This window comes from Centropristis striata, chromosome 9 (genome assembly GCF_030273125.1).
Source record: "Centropristis striata isolate RG_2023a ecotype Rhode Island chromosome 9, C.striata_1.0, whole genome shotgun sequence".
Lineage (NCBI taxonomy): Eukaryota > Metazoa > Chordata > Actinopteri > Perciformes > Serranidae > Centropristis > Centropristis striata.
This window is the reverse complement of record NC_081525.1, coordinates 40,788,224-40,803,642: the sequence shown is the minus strand read 5'-3', so window position 1 is coordinate 40,803,642 and position 15,419 is coordinate 40,788,224.

The window sequence follows — 15,419 nt, the reverse complement described above, 5'->3', positions numbered from 1 at the left end:
TCCCATGGTGTTTATACTTGTATTATTATTATTATTATATTATAATTATTGAACAGATGAATGTGGAACCTTCAGCATCTGGAAATATCACCCAAGGATGAACCAGACTTGTGCAAGTCCACACTTCTCTTCCTGATATCTTGGTTGATTTCTTTTGACTTTCCCATGATGTTACACAAAGAAGCAGTGTGTTTCAGGTGTGCCTTAAAATACATCCACAGGTGTGTCTCCAATTAACTCTAATGTTGTCAATAAACCAATAAATCAGAAGCTTCCAAAGACATGACAGCATCATCTGGGCTTTCCCAAATTGTTTCAAGGCATAATAATGTTAGTGTATGTAAACTTCTGACTTTGAAGAAAGTCATAAAAAATGGTCTTAAAAAATCATTCTCTCATTATTCTGGCATTTAGCAAATATAAATAATTTTGGTAATCCTAACGGACCTAAAACAGGAAAAGTGATTGTCTGATTTCATGTCAGACAGTGAGAAAAAAAGCATATGTGTCTTTTTATATAGTGTAAACTTCTGGTTTCAACTGTACTTCTGATTAACCCGAGGTCAGATATGAAAACAAGTATTTTAAAGGTTATGTGCTTGTCTGAAAAAGATTTTAAAACACATCAACAAGTCATTAGGATTTATAATCTGGGTACCTCAAATGACTGATTAAAATGATGGCACTCTGGTATTTCAGTCAGGACTGACTAACCCTTCAGCTACTCAGGAACGAGACAAAGCCACTAACGTTTTCCTGTTCTGCAGTCCTGGAGTTTGAAACCTGTCTCTGTGACCCTGCATAAGTAATAACAGTGCTTTATGTAAAATAAATGAAAGACAACTGTCATTAAGATGTAAATCTAAATCCCATCTGTCATCACTACCTCATGACACCTTTAGTTCAGCGGATATGGTAAAGTTGGCAAAGCATGTGTTTACTTCCTCAAGACAAGCTGCGGTTACAGAACAGGACAAAATGTACAGCAACAACGGCTTTAATCCTCCTGAACTCACATGTTGAAGCTGCAGATGACAGTCAGGTCACAACATGCACGCTCTCTGCTCAACCAACTACTAAAAATAGATTTTGCGGCTTGGAAATGATAAAAGGAGCATATTTGACTTGAGGGCATGAACAGTGATACAGGGACCATTTAAATCTCCTTCTCTTTCTTTATCTCACTCTCTGTTTTCTCCTCCATCTACAGGCTGTTTAAATTTCACACACCAGTCAACTTTATTACTCTGGACAGCTGAGTTTATTACCTGCATCCCACCTACAAGGTGGAAAGCACCTTATAGTGCACATAAAAGCCAAGGTCAGTGAAAATGGCTTAATGGATTCTAGGTACTGTACAATAATAGAGTTACGTAACAGTTACACCAAGCTAACATTAAATAAGTGCAAAGGGCAGGAGACCATAAAAGGTATTTCATCATTGTTACATTAAACTGCAGTCCAACTTTTAAATGATGCAGACACAGCTTTGACCTTTGCATTCATGAAACCCTGAGAATTTAAAACCATCTCCAACTGTATTATACAATCGGCTCTATTGAAATGAAATTAACTAGTATAAAAAGAAAAAATGATACCCTGGAAATCTACCCACTTTGGTCTCCTTGCCAGGTTGGTGTTTTTGTTGGTGTCTTTGGATCAAAAGACAGGCAGCAACACTAAAAGTGCTTTATGTCTGTTGTGGTTTCTGTTGGTGACCATATCTCCACTTTCTTCCAAGTAAATTGTGGAGTTCCCCAGGGGCCAGTATTGGTACTATTTTCTTTTTAAAAGAGGACATACAAGAATTATGCCCATTTTTAGGTTCATGCTTGTATTTTGGGTTTCTACTACAACATCTTAGCATGCTTTAATGTAGAAGAAAACCACTTTTTTCTAATATATGACAACTGCACCTCTATTCCCCCTTGGTGTGAGTCTCTCTTTTAGTGTGTCTCTTTAAGCCTCACTTCTCTAAAAAGCCCAGTCTGCTTTGATTGATCAGCGTTTCTGCGACATCTTTGCTCTCGCCATCTCTGAACCACCAACATCGAGCCGCAGCAGCCGGACAAATATATATATATATTATATTGGCGTTTAGCAGCACTTTTTTTACAATAAAAAAATCACAGATTAAAAAACAAAAGAACAAAAACAACACAATCTCTAACATGTTCCGATGGGAATTAGACATTGCGACTGTGTTGGTATGTACAGTAGCTACATGTAACACTAGTATAACACATGTAACATGCCTGGTGCATATAAAGACATTTAGATAATAAACTTGGCACTTTTGCTCACAGGAATTACTTTTATATACATTTTCCTCATTATTTGACACTTTAGCTGCCTTTAATATGAACATCTGACACTAAGACACTGTAAAAGAAAATAAGGAAAGGCCTCTTTCTATAACTGTGTTTCACAGAAAAGGAAAAAGAAAGGAGTATGTCTTGATCATAATGTGATTACTCAGTCCACTGAGTTTAGTAGTTGTTTCCGAAGAAGGAAGAACTTTGTTTTTTACTGCAAATAATTTGTCAGGAGTCTCACATTTGGATAGGTTCAGCCAACTAGAGCACTATCGTTAAAGTTTGGGAAAAGTCATGGTTTCAGTTAAATGTTTTAATGTTTAACCAAGATGATGATTATTTGTTAACGATGCAGGACCTTTAGTTAGCGGATAGTGTAACAAAAACAAATGAAATCATGCCGTCAGTGATAATGTTGCAGATAGTTTCAGTAGCAACATGTTGTGACAGATATCAACAGTGTTTTCTAATTATGGTAATAGAATAACAAAAAACAGTCTGGATTCCCACCTCTATTATCCATTTATCCACAGAGTAACTTAAACAATACATCTCTGTGCAGACAGACTTGATTTCCCTGTCTGGAAAGACTGGAAAACTTCCAGCAAAAGTGTGAACAGAGCTTTAATAAAACACCTCGTACCAGCTTTGTGAAAGTGGCGACATGTGAACCTCCCACGCTTCTCCACAGTGACACAGAAAACTTGGCTGAACCGACTTTCACACAGTGCACAGCTACACGTTTGACACGTAAATACTGAGTCATGAGTCGGGGATGGAACCACCAACCCCCCTCCCCCTCCCATCACACCACCTCATCCCATGTGAGCCAATGAGAGAAAACACCACCTTTCTGCTCTGCTCTCCTGGAGCTCCACATACCAAGACTGCCTGTGGTCAGAAAACAAATACTGCAAAAAAAACATGTTTAATCAGTAAATAGTAGAGAATACAGTAGAAATACACAGTAAACTATCACTTCCAATGATTCATTATCAGGATAAAAACTTTATTTTCTGAAAAGTTATGATTATTTCATGTACTTTCATACTTTCATAAACTTTTAAATGGGACAGATACGGTGCTTGATCGAGGATTTCTGCCGGTTTAGGAGTGATAATACAGGTTTCATTTTTCGTTGTTTGTCTCCGTTTCACTAAGATTTTGTCATGTTGTGCTTTTTTTCACAAGTGTGTTATCTTACATTCCAAGTTTGTTGCACCTTTAGTCCCGTGATATTCACTGTGTATTACAGAGTGTCTGTAAACTAAATTACTGAGCTTTTCTTTGAAGAAAAGTAACCCAACAGTGAGACTGGGGTTGCATGCCTGTAGCTATTGAGAAAAGTGGAAGGAATAATGAAAATGTAGGTGGAAATTATGGGATTCATTCCCTTCTAAGTGCAGCTTTTGGGGAGAAACTGTTTATCAATGCAATAAGTTGTCTACTTTTGGGAAAGAAAAAGGACCACCAACATGAATCAGTAACTCAAGAATATCCCCCTCAACATTATATAATATTATTCCCTTAACATTAACGTTCAGACCAAATGTTTCACTGCTGTGAGATTTGTTTTGGCCACAGATGGATTTTCCACCATATGAACACAGTTGTTGTGTGTTCCTACCCTATATTACTATATTACTATATTACTATATTACCTTAATTAGCTCAATAAACGCATCCTCATACATGAACATAACGGCTGCAGTTTTAAGCATGTGATTAACTTTGTCAAACAGTCACAGTTTGGTTAGGCAACAAGTTGACTTGGTTAAGTTTAGGAAGATATATGGTTAGTCTGAGGAAACAATAGTTTGAGGTAAAATAAATAGTGCCAGACATGAGGTAGAAAGATTACGTAGGTGACATAAAACACGATGTGGAAGTTAACAAGAAGTTAACCCACAAATGTAACTTAAAATACACTATAACAACTTTAACTTTTGGTTTCAGTGACAGCACGAACACCTGCCTCCTGGAGGAAACACCTGCTGTACAGACGACAGATGAGGTAGAAGGAAAGTCACCAGCCTGAATACGAGGGAGATCCGTCGGCTGGTACTTTTGTTTTCTGCCTCTTTCTTTTGCTGCCATCTCAATTTGTTTACATTGTCAATAAATCTGGACAGAGAAGCTCTTCATGAAGAATGCTCTTTAAGAGCACAGAGCAAAACAGGACACAGCGACATAGACAAGGAAATAAAATCAAAACTTTTTTTTTTTTTACCTCAGAAGCATTAACCTTGAAAACTTTATAAAGTTCTAATGAGAAGAGGCTTCATGTCCCACTTTCTAGGACCCAGATTCAGGATCAAGGTTACATTTCTTGCTCAAAAGATTGTTGCTCATAAACTTCCAAACAGTCTAAATTTTAACCAGCAACTCTCCAGCTATGAACCTGCTTTTCTGAGCTTTAGGTCACTGCTGTAAATAGGTTTTCTGTGGGAAAGGACACAGTAAGGAGACACAGGGGAGGGACAGACAGTAGCATCGTTTGGGATTAAAACTGGAGCAGAGAAACCAGAGATTACATCACACTTGAGGCAAATACATTTGTTTACACTTTTCTTGTTCATTTCTTCAGGTGATGAGGAATCTCTATCTTTTAAAAATGGATCACTGCTCCACTTTTAATCTGTCCGTTTACACAGAGACAAGGTCCAAAGAGAAGCATCTATCTAAGATTATATGATAAAAGGTCTTTTTTTAATTAAAATTAACACATTTTAGATGGAAAGTGTTGTAATCTGAACTCAGTAGCTGAGATTCATTTGGCGAACATGACACTGACCTCTTCGACCCATTTTAAAATCATTCAGCTTACTGATATTTTAACTATCATTCTTCACCAATGCAGTGTGTCACATGAACCAGTGCTTCAAATACACATCACTGGCATCATATAACGATAATAATAATAATAATAATAATCTTTGATTTATATAGCTCCATCAATGAGACCCATGGACACTTTACATGGTAGAAAAAATCCTGACAAATAGTAATAATTTAATATATTTTCAAATGATTTTATTGATGCATGCACAATAAAAGGGTTTGGTCTGTTTGTGGTGAACATTTTCTATATTTTATGAGAAAAAACACTGAATCTCACTCTCTTGCTCTCATTTTTCTTCTGTTCCCAAATCTCCAAACTTGGCCCATGTTTGTCTCTTCACCACAGTGACAACAACTCTGTTTACATGGAGGCTCTTCCCTCCATTAGTCTTTGTTTTATTTACCCGTAACGCCTGACGTCAGAGCCCTTCCTCCCAACGGACCTCAATAAGACGATGAGCTGTGAGAAGTGAAAAATTATTTTTTGAAAAGAAAACCCTGCAGTTTCTCTGTTTACTTTGTGGGATGTGTTATATAAGCTATAGGGCTGGAACAATAACATGATATAGTAAGTGGGAACATTAGTACATCATAGTGAACATTATGAAATGATGCTCAAACAAAGAAAAGTAGAAGAAGAGAGCGAAACAAATAGTTTCTAAACATTTAACCAACAGTTTATTGCACATTATAATGCAGTTGTATTTGACAGCAGATACATAAACATTTTTGTTTTTTATTAATGCAAAGCATTCGTCAACAACTTCTCTTTTGAGGACATATTTTATATGATTACAACAGTTTTTCTAATTTGCCATTTGCTATCAAATTATACACCAATTATACATGCCTTCATTTACGGGTGGACGAGTTATGGTTGTTGACGAATATGATAATAAACACTTCTATCTGGTTACAACTACAGTATAGTGTGTTATAACCTATCTATAACATGGGCTGCAGCGGTGCGGACATCAAGCAAGACAAAAGGCAGCGAAACGTTCCAACAGATTCATCATCACTTGACTTCATCATGAACCAGCAGCGAACCGGACAGACTGGATACGTTTGGCCTTCAGCACCAGTTTAAAACATTGCTCTAATTGGTCTTGTATCCTGGTTTGTTCAGTCTTTTAATTATTTTGTGAGAGTTTGTAGTAGATGGATTTGTTGGGCGTATTCACCTATTTGGTTAATGCCTAGAACGTAACAATTTTTCCCATTTTGCGGTTGTTATATTTCTCAGGAAACAGGACATTGTTTGGATTAGTATTCCCAGAATCCTGTCCAGGGATGAAGACCTCATCTGCACCAAGCAAAGCAAACAAAAATATCACTTAAGCAAAAAAATGTCCTCAATGCAAAATCATAACTTAGATTAGGAATAAGTGGTTTAGATGTGTGTCCTTGCATGAGTTCTTGACATGGAACGTTTTCTGATAAGTATGTTAACATTTACAAACCAGAATGTTTGGAACTGTGATAATCATACTTATATTTTATCAGTTATTATTGTGTTCAGCAGCTAATCAGACTGATGGTTCAATGTCTCTTTGGTTGTAGAACAAACATTTTTCAGAAGAGGTTTTGTAACTGCCTTATGTAAACTGCAGTGATCCAGAATAACTGTTTCTCCACAATACATACATATGAGCCTGTAAATGATGAACAGAAGTAACTCTGTTGTGTTGACTTCAGGGAAGCTTAACATCTGAACCAACAGCAGATCTCATCACTCCAAACAAGGAGCCTCTCATGGAGGCAACAACAAGTCAGACAGGCCGAGTCAAATTACACTAACAATAACATTTACATTTCAGGCCTTTAGCTGACACCCTGATCCAGAGCCAGCTTCAGCTCCTCCAGTAAATCACTGCTACAGGAAACCACAAGCATGGAGGTCAAAGGTCAGAGAGAGGGAGAGTGGCCTGGCAGAAACGGATGCGAGAAAGAAGTTTGTGTGACTTGAAATAAATAACATGGCAGAATTAAGGCCTTTTTTCAGTGCCAAAAAGTCATGCACCAATCTTTTTGTTGTTGTTTTTCACATAGAATGCAAATATTATGAAAAAGTGACATTATTTGTATTTATTTATTTTAACCTGTGAATTTTCACAACACAAATAAAGACATCATCCGGTCATATCATGTTGATTAAAAAACATAAACATGGAGGCTCAGCAAAGATTATTTCTCCTTTCAACCTTAACAAAGGCACATGCCAGATGTTTATGTTCTTACCTTTCACAATAAAAGCCCACTGTCCCTCCGAGAGGGAAATAAGACCCTTTGGAGAATCTCAGTTTGGGTTTAGATCTTAATTTCAGTTTGGAAATGTTTTAGGATATTGTAAGGTTTATTATATAACTATAACATCACACAATCCTGCAGTATCATCACTGCAATTAGTATATATCATTAGTATTATGCAATTCTTGCACAATGTGAAAGCCTCACTTGTTTGTTTTTCTGTTTTTTTAGCATGTGGCCAAAATGTACACATAGCATCTTTAATGGATATCTTATACATCTGGAAAAATGGTGTCCTCTGAAAAAGTATCTATTTTATTGCTTCCACCAGTGCTAATGATCATGTGGCAGCTTGAAAGAAAAGTGAAACAACTGTTTGTGCAGCAATGACAAACAGTCAGCTGCACATAGGAGAAGTTGTTTTACTTCCACTTTTACATAAGAGCTGTTTTACTTTCTGCACTATTTCAGTATTTCATCTTATCTTCGGTTTATTTTAGGTGTAATTTCCCATGCTATTTATTTTTCCAGACATATCAGATTTTAGTTCCTGTTTCAGTGAACAGATTTGGCTCATGCCACACACTCTGCTGAATGCAGTCAGGCAGTGATGAAGATTACTCCTCCTCTTCCTCCTGAGCAGAAACTGTTGTGTCAAACGGAGGAAGAACTCACAAGTTGATACAAGACCTGCTGAATACATCACTCTGTAACAGTTTCACCACAATACAAAACATCAGACCAATCCCAACAACTCTGAACAGCAGCTGGCAGCCTGAAACTGATATAATTGGGCCAATTTCAGTTATTAATCTACTTTCAAATAACTGAGAGGACATATCCAGTCCATGATGCATGAAAACAAACCTCCCCCTCTGAGAAGAGCTGAATACAGAAGTGTAAATTTGATTATTTGTTGAGTGTCTCAGCTGCTCTTTGGTTTCATAAGATTTGATACTCGGCTCTTATGGGGTTAGAAATACTGTTGAGCTAATAGTGTTTATCTATAAACCTCATCAGGAGCAAACATCCTCCCTGCTCACTTGATTTCAGCAAACTTAAATTATAAACTCAGAATGAGAAATGTGTGCTGGCAAAGAAGAAACAGCAAAAAAAGGTCACTGTTGTTTTTCTCAAATCTCTTTCTTCCTCTCTATATTTTAACATCCAGGAAATCTGACAGCGAGCTCTGCCACGCCCCCTTTTCTGCTTCAAGAGGATTTACATCTGACTTGATTTGCGTTGGTGGGACATTGTGTTCTCTGGGCAGCAGAGCGATTGGGCAACACGTATAAGTCAAGACGTACTCGTCTCACCAGCTTACCCGTGCTATTGTTTTTCTGCTCTGCAGCTCTGAGAGCACTATGTGCTAATCTAGCTCTCCTTCCAAGAAAAATACATTCCTGAACGCTGCTTTCATGTTTGTCACATTATGAGGAGAAGTTTCTCCCTGCAGACCTGGCAGCCAGCCAGCTCTCCCAGCAATACTACCCGCCACGTGCACCGTCGCGTGGGAGGGAAATAACTTGCATATACCTTCTACGCATATAACACAGAGGGAATACATTTGCACCATTTGCCCAATTCACTGTGTGTTTGAACAGGTAACCGCAGACTGAGCTGACTGAAACTGCACTCGGTCCATTGATGCTGCTGAAAACCAGACAGGAAGGTTTGAATTCAAGAGGTGTTTAAATTTATATTATTATTAAAAGTCATGCATCTTCTGCAGCATGCATGCACATTTTAATGCTCCAGATAAAGAGTATGATTAAGAGTTCCCTTACAGGGAATTTAATTTAAAAACCTAGTAGAGTATCTGAAAAAATTAATTTTTGCAAGACAGCCATGTGACACATCATACTACTACAATATATATAATAAAGCTACGCTGTGCTTCAAATCAGTTTTATTTCATTTGTCACACATCATACATTGTTAGAAGTTATCTAAGATGCATTATTTAAACTTTGTGTCTCTTTGTGTCTGTATATGTGTGTAAAGCTAGAATTTCCCCGTCATGGGTTGTTTACTCTGCAGTTGCAGTAAACATCCATGTCCGTCCAGACACATTTATGTGTAGTCATAATGCGAAGAAGCTCCAAATTCAAAAACAGGATGCTTCATGAACCTCTTCAACCCGGCAGCAGAAGGTCTATCCTGTCACCACATTTTCAAGGTGGACACCCAAGATTAGTGTCACCAATTCATTGAGTGATTAATAACATCTAGAAAGTGTTTTTGCAGAACATTACAGGTATACATAAGAATATAATGGAAAAGTCCATTTCCAGTAGCTCAAGTTAAATAGCCCCAAATAGCCATAAATAAAATTTTCTATGATATTCTAATTTTTTGAGATGCATCTATATGTGACAGTGAAGTTGACCCTCGACCTAATGATTAAAAATGTCATCACATCATTAGTATTTCATCCTTTTAGACATTTGTATGAAATTCTATCATAATTAGCATATGAATTGTTGAGTTATGGTCAAAAATGTGTTTTGTGAAGTCACAGTGATCTTCCCTGAGTCCAAGTGGACGTTTATGCCAAATCGGATGGATTTCCCTGCATGCCTTCCTGAAATATTGTGTTGACGAGATTGGGACGGGATTGAAGTCTCAGTGACTCTTGACCCCTTTTTAAAATGCTTCCTAGTAAAACATAGTTTGGACAACATACAATTGGCTTTCGGACACTGACAGCTGATGGCCTCGTGTTTTTAAAATTAAACATATAAATCTTCTATAAGCAGATGATCTTAGCCGGTTGGAGTTTACTGGCATAAGAAGTTAGACGAGTTCCCGCTAGTCGTTCCTGAGATGTGGCGGGAGATACCGACACACTGACACACTGACATTAAAAACACTAAAAACAGACATATGCCTCAGTAGTACAGATTTTAATTAATTCACAGCAGAACTTAATAATGAAATTATACCCATCATAGATTTTCAGGGTCAAACAATGTAGACAGAGTCCAAGATATTCTGTCTGGCTCTCGTCAGGTGTTGATTTCAATGGTTTTAAGCTGTGAATTTCATCACCTTTTACTTTTTTATCTGATAAAAACCAAGCTGTGGCTTGTGGTGCTGGCACCTCAAGATACTGCAGATTGATTTATTTGTAAAAATCCATCACATCATGTGTTTTGGGCTCTGTGTGGAGCCTCCATTGTACTGTGGAAGAGTCACGAACAAAGAGCGCCACAGAGTCCCGAAACAAAGAGAGACAGATCATAACAACACAAAGCAACAAGTAGATTTTGTGGAACCCTGAATTACAACCGTGGGAGGAGCTGACCTTAACAAAGCTGCTCTTTTTTGCATGTTGTTTGGGGATGTTGTTTGTTCCTAAATGGTGTTTTTCCCCTTCCAGAGTATTCTGGGGAGCAGACTGCAGCTCTCTGCTGGCTGCTCCGTGACCCCTCTGAAGTTACTGGTTTCCATGAAGCCTTAAAAAGGGAGGGCGAGCTGCAAGCCGATCCCCCGTCTCTTTAGAGTCAACAAGGCGTTGATCTGAACCAGCAACATCCTGATGTAACAGCGGCTGTAAATCCAGGCAGGACTGAGCGGTATGTGGGCGTCATATGGTCAGAGGAGACTCTTCATTGGTCGGATCATCAGCGCTGCGTTCACGTCAAAGGATTAATTCATGACACGCTCACTGATGAATACCGCACAGAGTATAAAGAGTTTTAAGAACTGGGGTGAATAAGTGCTGCGATGTGTTGGACAAAGCATCTGTTGGCTGGAGACTCTTAGTCTACTTGATTATAAGCCACCATGAGAAAATGATGTTGTTTATTACACACAAAACAAAACTCTCCCCTCGAACAAACCAGTCTGTCGAATATTAGCAGAAAGATTTTGAGTCTTTTTGCCAACACACGTTTGGCTTTAAAATAGCTGGCTTGTAAAATTTTAACCACAGAATCCTACTTTGTTTTCACAGTGTTGTGCATTACTCTGACCCATGCAATGAAAAAATCCCAAGACATGCATGAAGAGAACAGAGAATGAAGTTAACTCTCCAGCCCTTAAGACAAAACAACCGTATCTGGCCATGGACTCAAACAGCCAACAGACTCCCTGCATTCCCTCTGAAACAAACCTTATGATGTTCTACAACAACTCCGTGATACAGGACGTCCTCCTTCACGTGTATTGGCACTGGGGGAGAAAGCAGCTTTGGCTTGTTTTGGTTTGTCTGCCACCGTTCCCTCCCGTCTTGTTGTGATCTGTTTGGAATGTGAGCTGATACTGATTTTAAACGTCGGAAGGAAAAAACATCAGAACGACTGACTTCCTTCAACAACCTTGAAGAGTCTTCTCTGCTCAGACATCAGGCATCCTGATGGGAGTCAGTTTTATCAACAGAAGAAACAGGTAACAATGGTGCCAACTGTATCCTGATAAGACCGACTGATGCTTGATTAATTACATCACAGATAATACAAAAATACACATTTAGACAGCTCAGTTACAAGAAGAGGTAAAAGAGGAAGTTTTGTATCAGTGACCTTGGTCTGCCAACTCCCAAAATAATGTATTTACATTATTACGTTATTACAATGTAACTACCGGTGCAGGGTTACGGTTAGTGGCACTTAGTGTTTTGTGTTATTTTATTTATTCATTTATCAATTACCAACTTAAGCCTCGCCTATATGTTCATGGCCCCAAAAACTGAATACTGACTATATCCATTTTTGTGTTCTTGGTCATAATTTTCAAGAACTAGAATCACTTTTTTATATGTGATTTTAGTTCATGAAAATGTTTCAGTCACTGATGATCCTTTGGCAACATCAAGGACACAACTTGATGAGGAACGTCCTCCAGCGTTAGCCAAACTGCAGAATCAGCACAATCAGCAGCCTGACGACGTCCTGATGATGACAGTAATAATTATTCACAGTACAAGATGTTAAAAGGAAGGGCTGGGTTTTCTGAAGTTTTTTTGCAGAGTTGCTTAGAAACAACTTGACTCCTCAGAAAAACGGGAACATGCTGTAGTTTGACGTCTTTAGCGTTTACAACACAAGACGGCCTGTCATGCAATATAACAGGAACTTCTTCATTCATTTGAAAATCAGTTTTCCATGTATGTATGAATCACCTGATTACTCCACTGACACAACAGCAACAGCAAATCTAAAATAACAAAATAAAAACTTTCATCTTCATCTTGTTGGAGCTGTTAGTCTTGTATTGCAGCACCTGAAGTTTAATATGTTGTCATTAAGTCTTAAACTCCACAGCTTTAAAGTCTTCTACAGCAAAATTAAACTCTGTTTGGATGGTCGCTGTCCATTGGCTCATCTAGCTTAATATGTTAATTAGTTAATACGAGCCGATTGGTTGGTTGACTTGTTATTGTTTGTGACTGAGAGGAGGGCGGGGTTTAAAATTACCATTAGGCCCGGAGTGTGTGTGTGTGTGTGTGTGTGTGTGTGTGTGTGTGTGTGCGTGAGTGGACCTGGACAATAAACCCATGCACATGCATGTATTTAAACAATCTCAATGTGCAGTCTTTACTTATTTATACAGTTTATGAGTCTTTATCAGCTTTCAGTGGACAAACAATATATGGCAAAAGTATGATGACACCCTTGGCCACATTTATACTTTATACTTTTGGTGCAAGCATTTGATTTTTTTCATGCAATGGTCTTGGCTAGGCTTCATTAAAATATCAATACACACACAAGCATATTTTAAAATGATTACAGTTTTAAAGTGATAGTCTGGGATGCTTGTTTCCATTAAGAAGTGGTTTTCTTTGTTCGCCTGCACAAAGCTGTGACTTTCACCCCATCAGACACCTTTGAGATGAACGAGAATGCAAACTGAGACCTTATCAGCCAAAAATACAGCTGGCTTCAAACTACATTTATATTCCACATTTTTCTGGAGACTGTATTGAACTTTTTTCTATCTTAAATTACTTTGATAGTCTGATTTCCTCAAACAAGTTGAACAACAAATGTGTTTCTCTGAAAAACTGGAAACACACACACACACACACACACACACACTCACACTCAGTGCTTGTTTGTGTACAGTCTGTGCCATGCAACCATCTTGTAATTCCCTGCTGTTCTGCAGAGTAATTGTGGATTGGGGATGCTCCGTCACCGCACTAGTTACAACTCGTCCAAAGCTGCGTCTCTGTTGCTCTCATGTGATGATTTAACCTAATTTAACTCTGGACAAAGACTTGACATGTTCACTGGTGGTCAAAGTCAGTTTCTGTCAAGTCGAAGACTGTCTGCATGTTTGTGAGAGGGAGAACAGGATGTACAGTAGTTTTCTTGGAACAAATTCCGGTTTTCCTTTAAAGTTCCCCAGACTTAGTTTGTTGTTGAGGCGTCCAAAAAGCAATAAGAATCACATGTTTAGATTTTAAAAACACATGCAGCCACATTGTGATTCTGTTTTTTATCTGTCCTGTAGTTTAGAGTTTAACATTCTCATGTTAAAAGGTAAAGTTATATCCTCACACATTCAGAATTCACTCCTCATGCATGTTCATCATCTGTTCTCATCAGCTGATCACACACAGTTGTGGAAAAAATCATTATATACCACCCTTTTTCTTCAATTTCTTGATTTCTTGTACATTTCAATATCTGGTACAAGTAAAAGTACATTTGTATGGACAAACAGAATGATAGAAACAAAAATAGCTCATAAGAGTTTCATTTAAGAGTTGATATCTATCCATTTTCCATTGTTTTCTTGATTATAACCCAAATCATTATCAAGAAAACCATGGAAAATGGATAGAAATCAGCTCTTAAATTAAACTCTTAAGCTATTTTTGTTGTTATCATTTTATTTTACCAAACAAATGTACCTAAAATAACAATAAATTTAAGAAAACAAGGATGGTCTAATCCTCTTTCCATTGTTATCTACTTGTTAGCCTCATCTTGCTCACACTTTCATCAGCTCGTCCTTCCATCAGTCATCAGCCCTCGGACCTGCAGGATCTTCAGCCACCATCATCACCATCATCATCACCATCATCATCATCATCATCATCATCATCATCATCATCATCACCATCACCATCATCATCATCATCACCACCATCACCACCATCACCACCATCACCATCATCATCATCATCATCATCATCATCATCACCATCACCATCACCACCATCACCACCATCATCATCACCACCATCACCATCACCACCATCATCACCATCATCATCATCATCACCATCATCATCATCATCATCATCACCATCACCACCATCACCATCACCACCATCACCATCACCACCACCATCACCACCATCATCACCATCATCATCATCATCATCATCATCATCATCATCATCATCATCATCACCATCACCATCACCACCATCACCATCACCACCATCACCACCATCACCATCACCACCATCACCACCATCACCATCATCACCATCATCATCACCATCACCATCACCACCATCACCACCATCACCATCACCACCATCACCACCATCACCATCATCATCACCACCATCACCATCATCACCATCACCACCATCACCACCATCACCACCATCATCATCATCACCATCACCATCACCACCATCACCATCATCACCATCATCATCACCATCACCATCACCACCATCACCATCATCACCATCAGCATCACCATCACCATCACCACCATCACCACCATCATCATCACCACCATCACCATCACCACCATCACCACCATCACCATCATCACCATCATCATCACCATCACCATCACCACCATCACCATCATCACCATCAGCATCACCATCACCATCACCACCATCACCACCATCATCATCACCACCATCACCATCACCACCATCACCACCATCACCATCATCACCATCAGCATCACCATCACCATCACCACCATCATCACCACCATCACCATCACCACCATCACCACCATCACCATCATCACCATCAGCATCACCATCACCATCACCACCATCACCACCATCATCATCACCACCAT